Source organism: Mus caroli, chromosome 17 (genome assembly GCF_900094665.2).
Source record: "Mus caroli chromosome 17, CAROLI_EIJ_v1.1, whole genome shotgun sequence".
NCBI lineage: Eukaryota > Metazoa > Chordata > Mammalia > Rodentia > Muridae > Mus > Mus caroli.
Window position 1 is genome coordinate 43869174 of NC_034586.1, and position 13362 is coordinate 43882535.

General features: G+C 46.9%; 1 protein-coding gene and 1 non-coding gene across 5 annotated transcripts in view; both read left to right on the forward strand.

Moving 5' to 3' along the window:
• The window catches only part of Trerf1 (transcriptional regulating factor 1), a 225493-nt gene that overhangs the window by 36444 nt on the left and 175687 nt on the right, over positions 1-13362 (forward strand). The window lies entirely within an intron of this gene.
• On the forward strand, positions 12834-12937 carry LOC115029832. The gene has a single exon (XR_003835389.1). It is a non-coding gene; the product is annotated as a U6 spliceosomal RNA (small nuclear RNA).

The following is a 13362-nucleotide window of genomic DNA, read 5'->3' on the forward strand; positions in this document are numbered from 1 at the left end:
GCTCCGGCCCAAAGATTTATTTATCATTATACATAAATACAATAAATAATTTATTTATCATTATACATAAATAGCTGTCTTCAGACAGCACCAGAAGAGGTTGTCAGATCTCATTATGGGTGGTTGTGAGCCACCATGTGGTTGCTGGGATTTGAACTCAGGACCTTCGGAAGAGCAGTCAGTGCTCTTACCCGCTGAGCCATCTCAGCCTTGGTTTTTAAGACACAGTATCTCACCGAATCTGGAGCTCCACAAATCATCTACCCTCGGGAATCCTCCGGTCCGTGCTTCCCCCATTGGTGAGATTGCCAGTGAGTGCTGTGGCCCCAGTCTTCTTTGTATGGGCTTTTGGAGAACTGAAGTCAGGTCTTCAGGCTCACACAAGCGCTTCTGGATCGAGCCATCTCCCAGAGCCAGACTCTGCCTCTGACAGGGTCGACTAGAGCGCTTTAACATAGCGAACGAAGCACAGATGCCCCCTGCAGTTGTGTGTGGTTTAAAGGATGTGTGGTTTTGGTTGTGTAGCATGAAGACAACTGTGTGATTCCTGTCTGTAGCCTGTCATTAAAGCTTGGAGAAGGTGTGTGTGTGTGTGTGTGTGTGTGTGTGTGTGTGTGTGTGTGTGGTTTGTCGTTCACTTGCGGCAACAGCCCAGGGCTGTGGTTTTACGCACCCCTAGCTCACCCAAGTTCTTGGCACAGCTAGTCATTTCTTTGAATACAAGCCTGGCATCGTAGGGTGTAGGGAGTGTGACCAAATTACCACTTTCTTCCTGTTCCTTCCTGTTCAGGAGCCCACAGTGGTTCCCATTGCCTGCTCTCTGTGTGGCCTCCGTCCCCCTTGCTCTGACTCCAGAGCGCATGTGTAACTGGCTTATATGGAGCCTTACCTTCTCTAACCAGGCAGATGCAGCCTTCAGTACTGGCTGTTCCCCTGACTAGAAGGTCCTTGGCACAGCATTCCCTAACTGTGGGCACATTGTGCTTGAAATGCTTCAGTGTGCTCTGTGTCGCCTGGGGCATTCTTGTTTTCTGGTGGGCGGGTCCTCCCTACTCATGGGTATCAAGTATCTAACTTCTGGAAGGTGCCTGGTGAGCGAACACTTGTACGTCCTTCTGTCCTGTATATTTGGACATATGTATCTATTTGGAGAGGAGGTGGGGGGGCTGCTGGTGTCAGAGAAGTGGAAAACCAAGATGGCGTATCGGGTAAAAGCTCTTGCCACACAAGCCTTATAACCTGAATTTGATCACCGGAAACTACAGTGGGAGAAGGGAGCTGATTCCTCAAAGTTGTTCTCTGACGTCCGAGTGTGCATTGTATGTAGCACATGTACGCTCACAGTCTCTCTCGCCCTCTCTCCCACACACGCACACACACATTGATATTTTAAACATTTTTCAGGAGAGATGAAAGGGACCTAGAAGCAGCTGGAAGGGTCTTCCTGGAGCTGGAAGGGGTGGGGCTGCTGAGAACAAGAGAGAACCTGAAAGGCCATGCGCCCCCGTCCTTTCTGGATGCCAGAGGCAGGTTTGTTTGTTTGTTTGTTGATGACAGTCTGTCTTGAAGGGAAGTCGAGGCCAGGAATCTGGAGTCAGGAACTGATGTAGAACCACAGAGGAGTGATCCCTATTGGCTTGCTCCCATGGCTTGCTCAGCCTGCCTTTTATAGCACAGGACCTCCAGCCCAAGAGTGGCTCTGCCCACAGTGAGCTGCTCCCTCCCACGTCAGTCATCAATCAAGAAAATGCACCACAGGCTTGCCCACAGGCCCATCTGGTGGGTCATTTCTCAATGGTGGCTCTCTTTCCTAAACGATGTCAAGTTGATGTAAAGCCAGCCCGCATATTCAGTGTAGCAATGCTGGGCCCCATGTTTCTCTCGAGTGTGTTTCTGGTTTGTTGCAAACCTTCCCTCCTCTTTTCACTTGAATCTCATGGTAAAAGAGAGAAGGGGGCTAAGCTGGGTGGGGAATCCGGGATGCAGAATTCCAGAGCCAGGCTGGTTGGTGTTGTCCTGGTAAGGTCTGGCTGGGGTGGAGGCTGTAATTTGTTTCTTCGAGGGAGCCTGGAGGAAGCCTTTGCTGTGTTTAGAAATCATTTATGAATTATGAAAGTATGTGTTCTTTAATTTTAAAAACGATACCGAAATAGAACACGATATAAACAGCCCAATTACTGCGGAAGATGTGGAGAAACTTAAAGAGCTATCCCTTTAAATAGTTCCAGGAGCAGAAGGACATTGAAAGTGCAGGTGATGTTGCTGCCAGTCAAATCAGATCAGAGAGGGGACACTTACTTTCTTTGTTTGAAGGCAGGGTAGCAATATATGACAGAAGCGAGTGTGTGCACTCTACTACAGGGTGATTTCTGTTTTGTAGGCTGGGAGGCAAAATCCTAACAATATAGTGAACAGACAGAATCCAGCTGCCCAGGGAGACACACAGTCACGTGGGCTCCTGGATGGGAATGTCAGCATAGGATAGTGTTAGCATTTATAGGAATAAGCATTTGTTATATTACAGGATCTGAGGAGAAAATAAGATACGGAAATAGTTGATACAAAATTAAACATCTGTTTCCAATAAAAACTCTTATGGGAATAATTAGGCATTTCCTGAACAGGAAAGGTAGATTTTTTTTGTCAGACCAGTAGCCAAAGTTTTGCTTAGTATCGAGGCGGCAGACAGGAGGTGCCCCATTAAAGTCCCATGAAGAGACTGGGGATGTAGCTCAGCTGACGGAGCTGCCTCCCAGGGATGAAACCCTAGCACCGCAGAAACCCCGAGTGGTGGCTCAAGCCTAGGAGATCACAGCACTCGGGAAATGGAGACAAAATCCAGACTTCCTTGAGCTTCCTTCCAACGTTCAGGGTAGCCTGAGCTACATAAGACCTTGCCTTAAAAATAGAAAAAAACCCAACAATATCAAACCCACAAAAACAAAGCAAGCAAGCAAACAAACACCAGTGGGGCAATGGTAGTGCAAGCCTTTAATCCCAGCATGCAAGAGGCAGGGGCAGGGGGCGGGGCCGGGGTTGGGGGCGGGGCAGGAGACTCTCTGAGTTCCAGGACAGCCTGTTCTACAGAGTTCCAGGACAACTAGGGCTATACAGAGAAACCCTGTCTCAGGGGGAAAAAATTCAGAAAAATGGCCTATCATTTTAGAAATACCTTCCTAAATTTGAAACTGGATATAAGTCATAGAATAAAAGATATTTTATATATATATTATATATATATATTTAAATATCTGTAGATATTTTTAATTGTGAAAATGAACCGTGTATAGGGGGAAAAAACCCTACCCCAAATGAAATCAAAAGATGATAATCTGAGGGAAAAAATTACAATTTGTCTAGAAGATGTTTTGTTTTGGTTTTTGGTTTTTTTTGGATTTATTAGCATACAAAGAGCTCTGGAAATAAATAAACGTGTCACTCACTAATCTTACTGAAAATTAAATGAAGGACATGATCATATACCTGCAGGGAAGACGGTGTAAAAGTTTCTTCAGGATTCAAGATGTGCAAACTGCCACATGAAACTTGGTCTGAGCTACCCAGCGGGAGGGCACTCATAACCTATCAGATAGGAAAAGATGAAACACTTGATAACACACTGATTTGATAAAAAGTCATTTTTGACATTGCCGGCGAGAGCCAATGTGTGTCATTGCGTGGGAAGGGAACCGTGCTATTTATCCAGATTATAGACACCTACATCCTAGTGCCTAACCACTCCAGTCTTAGGTGCCTTGCCCTGGAGGAAAATTCTCCTCCATGGGCAGTGTTTGGGGGATGTTGCTGTAACCATGTGAAGTGAAAGACAGCAACATAAATATCCACCCCAAGAGAAGGGCTAATAAAAGCTGGCCCCCTGAACCATGAGAGGGTCAATAAATCAACCAAGCAGATTGTACACACAGTAAAGTAAAAACAGTGATATACAGTGCACACATGCAAATATTTGGTGCTTTTTGTTTGTTTTGTTTTGGACAGTTGTGTGAACTGGATCACACACAGTATGCATTTCGCTAATTAAGATTTTGTGTGTGTGTGTGTGTGTGTGTGTGTTGAGTGTGTGTGTGTGTATGGGTGCTCCCATGAGTGTGAAGGTATGTGCCTGAATGCGGAGGCCAAAGCTTGCCATTGGGTGTCTTCCTGGATTGCTCGCCACCTTATTTTACTGAGATAGGGTCTCTCACTTGAACCCGGAACTCATCGATATGCCTAGTGTTTGCTTGCTCAAGGGGATTCCTTGATTCTGATTTTGATTGTTCTGCCTCCCTGAGCTCTGGGATTACAAGAAGGCCACCATGCCCACAGGGCAGTTAGGCATTTATGTGGTGCTGGGGGGTCTTGAACTCAGATCCTCATGTAAGCATAGCAGGGAGCTGATCCCAATTGTATTTCTTGAGATGATCCTGTGGCAATGCGTGCCTGTAAGCCCAGCACTTGGGAGACGGCTGCAAAAGGTCTCGAGTTAAAACTCACTTTTAGCTACATAGCCAGTATAGCCAGTTTGAGACCAGTGTGGGCTATGTGAGCTCCTGATTCGGATGACTAAAATCTATCTGTTGAATTTGTCAGGGCATCGAACTAAGAAGGGATATATTAGTTTAAAACCTGTCCAAGACTAGAGGAAGACTAGACTTCCTTCTCAGAGGAAGGAAGCAGGTTATGGAATGAATACATATGTATGTATGTATGTATGTATGTATGTATGTGATGAATACATACATATGTATGGATGGATGATGTATGCATGCATGCATGTATATATGTATGTATGTATGTAGCCTGCCTGTCTGTATGCATGCATGTGTATATGTAGCCTGTCCGTATGTATGCATGCATGTATATATGTAGCCTGCCTGTCTGTATGCATGCATGTGTATATGCAGCCTGTCTGTATGTATGCATGCATGTATATATGTAGCCTGTCTGTTGACAGTTGCGCCTGCAGCAGCTGTCTGGTTCAGCCCTGCCCATTAGCTGGTAAGGAAATCCTGGGCTGAGATTTTCCCTGTATTGAGGCCACGTTCCAGTTCTAAGTGTGAGTGGGGATGCCCGTGTTGGTAAGAGGCCTGCTTGCCTAGATGTTGATCTGCCTTAGGGTCTGTAGATCTGAGAGGCCTCCCTACCCAGACCCAGCCTGTAACATCTTGGGTGTGGACAGCCTAGCGATTACTTCCTGTAGCTCAGCCCGACCCTCAGCCCTAGCAGTCTAGTCTGAGGAAGCAGGAGACTGCTATTCTTTCCGGCTGGGATCCTGGCCCGAGCTGCTGCTGCCCTGGCACAGACAAAGCCGAGCCTCCTGCTTTGTTCTGTGTCCCGTTTCCTTCTCTGAGTTTTGGTTCTACTAAGAGGCCCTGCGTGGCTTCCTTTCTGCTACCATGCTGGGTATCCAGGTCCTGACCTGGGACCCAGGCCCCCTGCTGACCCTCTATCAGGGACATAGGGGTGTGGTCGGAGGGCCTTTGTTTGAATGCCAGTCCATCCATTTGCTGATCCTAGGGCTCTTGGGTAAATTATTTACCCCAGCTGGGCCTCAAGTTCCTTATGTGTGTAGATGGAACAATAGGCTGCCCTTTGGAGAGTGGTCTGCACAGCATACATGCTAATAACCAGTGGGTTAGGAACTCTGCTCCCAAGGGCTGTGAGGCCGTTTTGACAGATGACATCTTTACCTCTGATGCTAGTTTGGGACGCTTACTGGGACCATTTGTAACTTCATCCTATATTATTGCCCCTTTCCTAAAACCATTGTGAAACAAAGTCCCTATCTAGAGATTGCTGGCACCTTACCTCAGCAGGGTGTCTGCTTGTACCTCTGCTCAGATCCTCTCTGTTCAAGCTTAGACCTAGGTCAGAAGAAAATTCCACACTAATTTCATGTACAAACACAGCCTCAAAAATCATCTGTGAGCTAAAGAGATGGATGGAAGGATGACCTGACAGATTCAGGAAGTGTTTATTGAGTGACTACTAGCCACTGGCTGTGGCGATATATATCCCTGACATTCCTTAGGGCACCCTCGAGTCTTGTGGGATTCAGGGATTCAGGTATCTGGTCAGGTGGCTATTTTTTTTTTTAAAGTTGTATGCTAGCTAAATGACATGCATTGTCAAGAAGCACTTCCAAATGACACTTTTCCTGTTCTCATGTCCTACCAACTCTTTTTTTTTAAAGATTTATTTATTTATTATATGTATGTACACTGTAGCTGTCTTCAGACATTCCAGAAGAGGGCGCCAGATCTCGTTGCGGATGGTTGTGAGCCACCATGTGGTTGCTGGGATTTGAACTCTGGACCTTCGGAAGAGCAGTTGGGTGCTCTTACCCACTGAGCCATCTCACCAGCCCGTCAGGTGGCTATTTAAAAACCCTCGTGAAGAAGCCTTGATGTCTACTTCAAAAAGGAGGGAGTTGGAAGACCTTCCCAGAAGAGGTGACATTTGAAGTTCATTTCTCAATAGTTATTCTATGCAAATTTTAAACCACCTAACAAGTTCTTTAAAAAAGAAAAAATAAATTAATCAACCAGCTGAGGCAAGTCTTTTGTGTGTGTGTGGTTTGTTTTTTGTTTTGTTTTGTTTTGTTTCTCGAGACAGGGTTTCTCTATGTAGTCCTGACTGTCCTGGAACTCACCCTGTAGACCAGGCTGGCCTCGAACTCAGAAATCCGCTTGCCTCTGCCTCCTGAGTGCTGGGATTAAAGGCGTGTATCAGCCGGGCGTGGTGGCCCACGCCTTTAATCCCAGCACTCGGGAGGCAGAGGCAGGGGGGGTTTTGAGGTCGAGGGCAGCCGTGTGTAAAAAAGGGGGGGGCAAAAAAAAAAAAAAAAAAAAAAAAAAAAAGGCGTGTATCACCACGCCCGGCCGGGACAAGTCTTAAATAGCTTGCCAGCCTTTGGGTAAAGATCAAAAGATTAAAAGTCTTTTAGCTGGGTGTGATGTTGAGCACCTGCCACCCAAGCACGGGGATGACAGAGATTGAGGATCAGTTCTAGGCCAGCCTGGGCTACATGTGTCACACTCCCTCCCCTGAGTGAAAAATAAAGCCGGGGATGTAGCTCAGATGATAGAGTGTTTGTCTAGCATGCATGAAGCTTTTGGGTTTTACCCCCAGTACTGCATAAACCTGCATGGTAGACCATGCCTGCCGTCCTGGCACTTGGAGAGAACAGGCAGAAGAATCAAAAGTTCAAGGTTATTCTCAGTTGCCTGTGGAGTTCAGACTCTGTCCCAGAACCAAACCACAAAGTGAAATTAAATTAAAAAAACAAAATTGAAGTCTTGAGAAATTACTAAAGAAGGCTTATCCCAGGGAGATAAGTTCAAATCAACACAGACCGGTGCTGGTAGGAAGAAAGTATCTGCTATGTAACTCACACTCACCCAAAGTTTGATGAATGGATGAATTTTGTCTCAGTAGATGCACAAAGGATACTGAAAATACCACGATACGTGCAGTATGACGTGTCAACATTCAAATGGGAATGTCAAAGACTCTCCTCCTATACACGAGGGAGGGGTCTGTGCAAGCGAGCAGGTGGCAAGCCTTCCACAGAGGCTGCTTCTAAGAAACAGGAACTAAGCCCAAAGCCTGTTATCTTAACTCTTGTTTAACAGAGTCTAACAGAGGCTTGCCATGACAATATAGGAACAAAACAGAAAGAAAAAAAAAAATACCAGGGATTGGCAGAGGGAAGGAAGAGACAAAAATACAGCTGTTTACAAATGACACCACTTCTATTCCAAGAATGTGACAAGCTGCCCTGCCTGTGGCTGCGTGTGCAGAAGTTAAAGGATTGCCAGCTGATGCTTCAGCCTCATGGCTGGACAGCGAAACTCCAGCGAGAGCCATTGTGAAACCTGGGAAGCTGAGGCGATGAGGACCAGGGGCAGTGGGTGTCAGCAAGCCCAGACGGGGAAAGAGGTGACCTTAAAACAAATGACTCTTTGGGCAAAGCGGGTGACTGTCCAGACAAAATGGTGTCTTACGTCATAGATTCCAAGTTGTAGATTCATGGAGAAGTTCATTTTTAAAACTCTTAAAACTCACAGAATATTCACCCTTGGTGTAAAAAGCAATTGTGCTGAATGCTATAAAAGTCCTTAATACCACGTGTGATGGCACACCCCCTTGATACCCGCACCTGAGAGGCTGAAGCAGGTGGTTATATGAATTTGAGGCTAGCCTGGTCTGCATATCTAGTTCTAGGCCAGGCTTATATAGGAAGGCCATATTGAAAATAAGTAGATAAATAAATACTACTAAGTATAGAGGAATAAGTTTTCTTAAAAATGGTAACGTCAAAACTAGGTACAGACATGCCTGCAGTCACAACACGCAGGAGGTGGAGGCAGGAGGATCAGGAGTTCTAGGCCGTCATTCCTATGTTTTGAGTTTAGGCCAGCCTGAGCTACATGAGACCATGTTTCAAATAATAAATAAACGGGCTGGTGAGATGGCTCAGTGGGTAAGAGCACCCGACTGCTCTTCTGAAGATCCAGAGTTCAAATCCCAGCAACCACATGGTGGCTCACAACCACCCGTAATGAGATCTGACTCCCTCTTCTGGTGTGTCTGAAGACAGCTACAGTGTACTTACATATAATAAATAAATAAATCTTAAAAAAAAAACAAAAAACAAAAAATAAATAAACAATAAAATAAAAGTAAGTGGAGTGGGGTAATGGGGGAAGGGATTGGATGGGGACATGGTTGTGGTAACCCATGGGAAAGGCACAGTGTAAGACTCAGGCACGGGCTGAAACAGACAACAAAGGCAGGCACAGAGGCCCAGACACAGCCAGCCCAGACAGGGAAAGATATGCCCTATGAAATCTAGATAATAAACAGATGTGTAGAAGAAATGTAAGCTAAGATCACTAACTATAAAAGATAGAAATTCAACAAACTGAGTAGTGTTTCATTGGGCTTGTAATGTTAGCTGTAACTGGGTCACTTTTTTTAAAATTATCGTTATTGTTATATTGAGACAGGGTCTTCATATGTAGTAGCCTTGGCTATCCTGGGACTTGATATCTAGGCGAGGCTGGTCTTGAACTCCTGAAGATCTGTCTGCTTAGGCCTCTGGAATGCTGGAAATAAAGGTGTGGGCTACCACACCTGGCTTGGGTCAGTTCTAGGGAAGAAAATGGGGTGCCTCCTCAGTGGCTAAGGCGTGGAGCTGGGGTAGCTTTGCTTTTGTAAGTAAGTCCCCGGGTGACAACCCTGAAGAGGAAGAAAATGACTTGTTCTCAAATGCAGAAGCAAACACATAAGTTGTCTAAGTTTGTGGACTTAGGTCACATTGGGGTAACTGCCTTGCCAGAACGGCAGACCCACCCTCTGGACACAGGGAGGACTGATGCTAGACGGGCTTGTCATGTCCAGACCCTTTGTTAGGCAGACTCATTGATGAGAATCTGGAAGAGCCCAGAGCCTACTGGCTCTGTCAACTATAACTCACTGTTCAGTCAGTTATAAGCTTTGAGCCTGGATAATCTACCTGCAAAATGCTTGTTTTTTCAAGTTCTTTACAATGAAGTTTTAATTTAAGAATCATTTAATTAATGTCCCTTTCAGTGATATCGTGACTGTTATATATTGCAGTTTGTTTACCTTAATAATTTTATTTCAAAATTTTAAATTTATATTTATTTGTTGCTTTGTGTGTGTATAGCGTGAGAACATGGCACAGCATTATATAACAGTCAGAGGACGACTTCTGACTACCTGCCACATGGGTCTCGGGGATGCAATTCAGGTGGTCAGGCTTGGCAGCAAGCACCTTTACCCACTGAGCCATCTCGCTGGCCCATCTTGAGGTTTTTATCAGAAAGGCGGGGAAAATCCTGACTATGAAAGAAAACACTGGCACCAGGCATCCACACAGAGCTGGGTTTGAGTCACTGTGTTGCCCTGTGGTTTGGGGCAAATCACATATCTTTTCTGTGTGCCTTTGTCTCCACCCAGAAGAGGTGACGGTGATACCCGCAAATGAGATCAGAGGGGCTGTGGGCTTTCGTTAAGGCAGTTCTGCGGGGAACCGTAAGCCCTCGCTTTCTCATTTTGCCCTCTTGTGTGCCAGCGTCTGGTGTTCCAAGCAGTGCCACCTCTGTGTGGCAACAGGAAGGTGAACATACCCCTAGAGGAGGCAGCCCACAGAATCACTACAAATGCCCTTAGGAGCCCATGAAGGCGGAGCAAAGTCTGTGCCCTTCCATTTCAGACAGGAGACAGGACCCAGGAGGAGAAGACAGGGACTTTGATCCAGTGCTGTAGTTCAGTGCTGTAGCCCTGCCCTGGCCTATGGGTCGTCTTGGGTTCATTTCCCAGCCAAGAACCACCCCCCCGCCCCACACACACAGGCAAGATTCAGATGACCATGTGTTACTGATGTGACTCTTCCCAATAACTCTTCCAAGGCAGGGCCGATTATTCATGTGTTTGCAGATGAAGAAGTGAGTGAACGGTTTAGAGGGTTTCCACGGGATGCGATTCAGGCTCTGACTCCATGGAAGATAACACAGCCATGAGCCACCATGTCCTGGGCCTTGTACTTGAGGGCTGAAGGAACCATAGTCCCTGTCCCTGGTTGTCTTAGCTACTTTTCTATTGCAACGACAAAACTTCATGACCAATGCATCTTATAAAAGAAAGCATTTAATTTAGGGGCTCATGGTTCCTGGAGGTTGCAATCTATGACCATCATGGAGTGAAGCATGGCAGGCAGGCAGGCAGGCAGGCAGGCAGGCAGGCAGGCAGGCAGGCAGGCAGGCAGGCAGGCATGGTTCTGAAGCAGTAGCTGAGAGCGTACATCTGATTCTTGGGCACAAGGCATAGAGGGGGTGTGGTGAATTTAACTGGGAATGGTGTAGGCTTTTGAAAGCTCAAAGCCCACCCCTCAGGGACTCACCTCCTCTACAAGACTACATCTCCAAATCCCTCCCAAACAGTGCCACTAAGTTTGGATCAAGCATTGAGATATCTGAGCCAATGACTGTTATTCTCATTCAAAGCAGCACAGGGACACTGCTTGGGTTGTCCTCGATTCCTGCCTCTTCCAACAGTCACTACAACGTGGTCCCCAGAGCCTCACTCTCTTTTCTGTGATATGGTGCTGTTGATGGCCCTTGGAAGGGTTTCTAGAAAGAAGACACTCAAAGCTCTGAGCACAGCTGTAAGAGCAGGGCAGTTAATGTGAGTCTGCAATTGAGGCATAGTTCACCTCTAGGAATGGATGTGTTTCTGTTAGTTAGGAATGGTTGTAAATCCCTTCAGTGTTTCTGTTTGTGTTGTCAGGGCTGAAGCTTTTTTTTTTTTTTAAAGATTTATTTATTTATTATATGTAAGTACACTGTAGCTGTCTTCAGACACTCCAGAAGAGGGCGCCAGATCTCGTTACGGATAGTTGTGAGCCACCATGTGGTTGCTGGGATTTGAACTCTGGACCTTCGGAAGAGCATTCGGGTGCTCTTACCCACTGAGCCATCTCACCAGCCCGGGCTGAAGCTTTTTAATTTGAGACAGAGTCTTATGTAACCCAGGCTGGCCTGGAACCCACTATATAACAGAGGATGACGGTGTGTGTGTGTGTGTGTGTGTGTGTGTGTGTGTGTGTGTGTAAATGAATGCTACATGTTTAGTGCCCTCAAAGAGGCTGTCAGATACCATGGACCTGAAGATACAGGCAGCTGTGAGCCACCTGCTGTGCCCAGCACATCATTGGCTGATACAAAAGTTCTATGTGGCAATGTCCCAGGCCACAGGAGTGTCAGCCCTAAGGTGGCTAATGCCTTGGGCTTTGGATGCTTGGCTGGGACAGGGAGGTGGCATCAGGGTGAGGAGCAGGTAGGATCATCATGGAGGAAGGAAGCGGCTTGATCAGGGAGGGATGAGGTTTGGTGGGGCTCTTGCCTGAACAAACACTGTGTCTCCAGAGATTCCAGGTCTCTGGATGTGTGCCTCTGAAAGCTGCCTTTCTGAATGTGTGTGTGGGGGGAGGGGGCATGGAAACCCAAGATAGGTGACTGCAGAAACCAGGGCCGGAGAGAAGCGGAATGCACCATGTGCACAATGCAGTGAGGTGTACTCCAGAGATAACCTGGGAGTTTCCTGGTGTTTGGGGTGGGAGCAGAGAGTGTAGGGTGACCTCCCCAGCTTTTGATGCAGTGATTACATGTCAGCCAACAAAGATCAGGGAATGAGGTACGTGAGGATGCTGAAGTGAACTTACTTTGGACACGTGGAGTTTGAGCAGCCTGCATTGTAGGTGAGACAGCCTGGTCTGAAGAATATTCGCACTGAAGTCAACCTCTATCTGCAAAGAGGTGTTTCATTTGGGACTTAAAGCCATAAGTGTGGATATGCCAGCAAGAAGGATATGGTTTAGCAAAGACGGGTACAGGAGTGGACTATACAGATAGGAAGGATCTTCCAGTTTTAAAACACAAGTAAAACTCCCCGCTTCTGCTGCCCGAGAACTGGCCAGCGGCCTGTGGGGTGGAGTCTCAGCTTCTCAGCACACCTGACATCTCTTGGGAACTTGCTTTCTCTTAGCTTCCTGAGGCTACCCTAGAAGACTGCCTCAGGCTATCCCAGTGTTTCACAGTTTTGGATGTTTGAAATCAAGGCCTTCGTGGGGAAAGTGGGGGCGCATGAGTGGCGGGTAGGGGTGTATTTATGTCTCTACAAGCCAAAGTGTACTAAGGACTACAGGAGCTGAAAGTGAAGTGTGGAACTGCAATCTCCCCAACTCGGGGTGTGTGTGTGTGTGTGTGTGTGTGTGTGTGTGTGTGTGTAGGTGTAGTACAGCAGCTGTGCTCACTTCAGTGGCTCCTATGATAAAATTGGCATGATACAGATATCAGCATGGCCCTTGTGCAAGGAAGACCCATAAGTTCATGGCACGGTTCATATGTTTGGTACCCTGCCTCAGAGATTAAAGTGCAGAAAAATTGACAGAGACATCTGATGTCAACCTCTGGCCTCTAGAAACACATGCATCTTTAGGGGTTCAGGTTCCTGAGGCTTGCAGTCCGTGACTGTCACGGAGTGAAGCATGGCAGCAGGCAGGCAGGCAGGCAGACTTGGTGCTGAAGCAGTACCTGAGAGCGTACACCTGATTCTTGGGCACGAGGCAGAGATGTGGGTGGGGTGAATCTAACTGGGAGTGGTGTGGGATTTTGAAAACTCAAAGCCCACCCCTCAGGGACACACCTCCTCCACAGGGGTGGGTTCCAGCACTGAGTATGGCACCGGCCCAAAGTGTGCAATGCAGGTCCACACACATTTGAAGCATTCATACATCCATGCTTGGGCACCGGCCCAAAGTGTGCAATGCAGGTC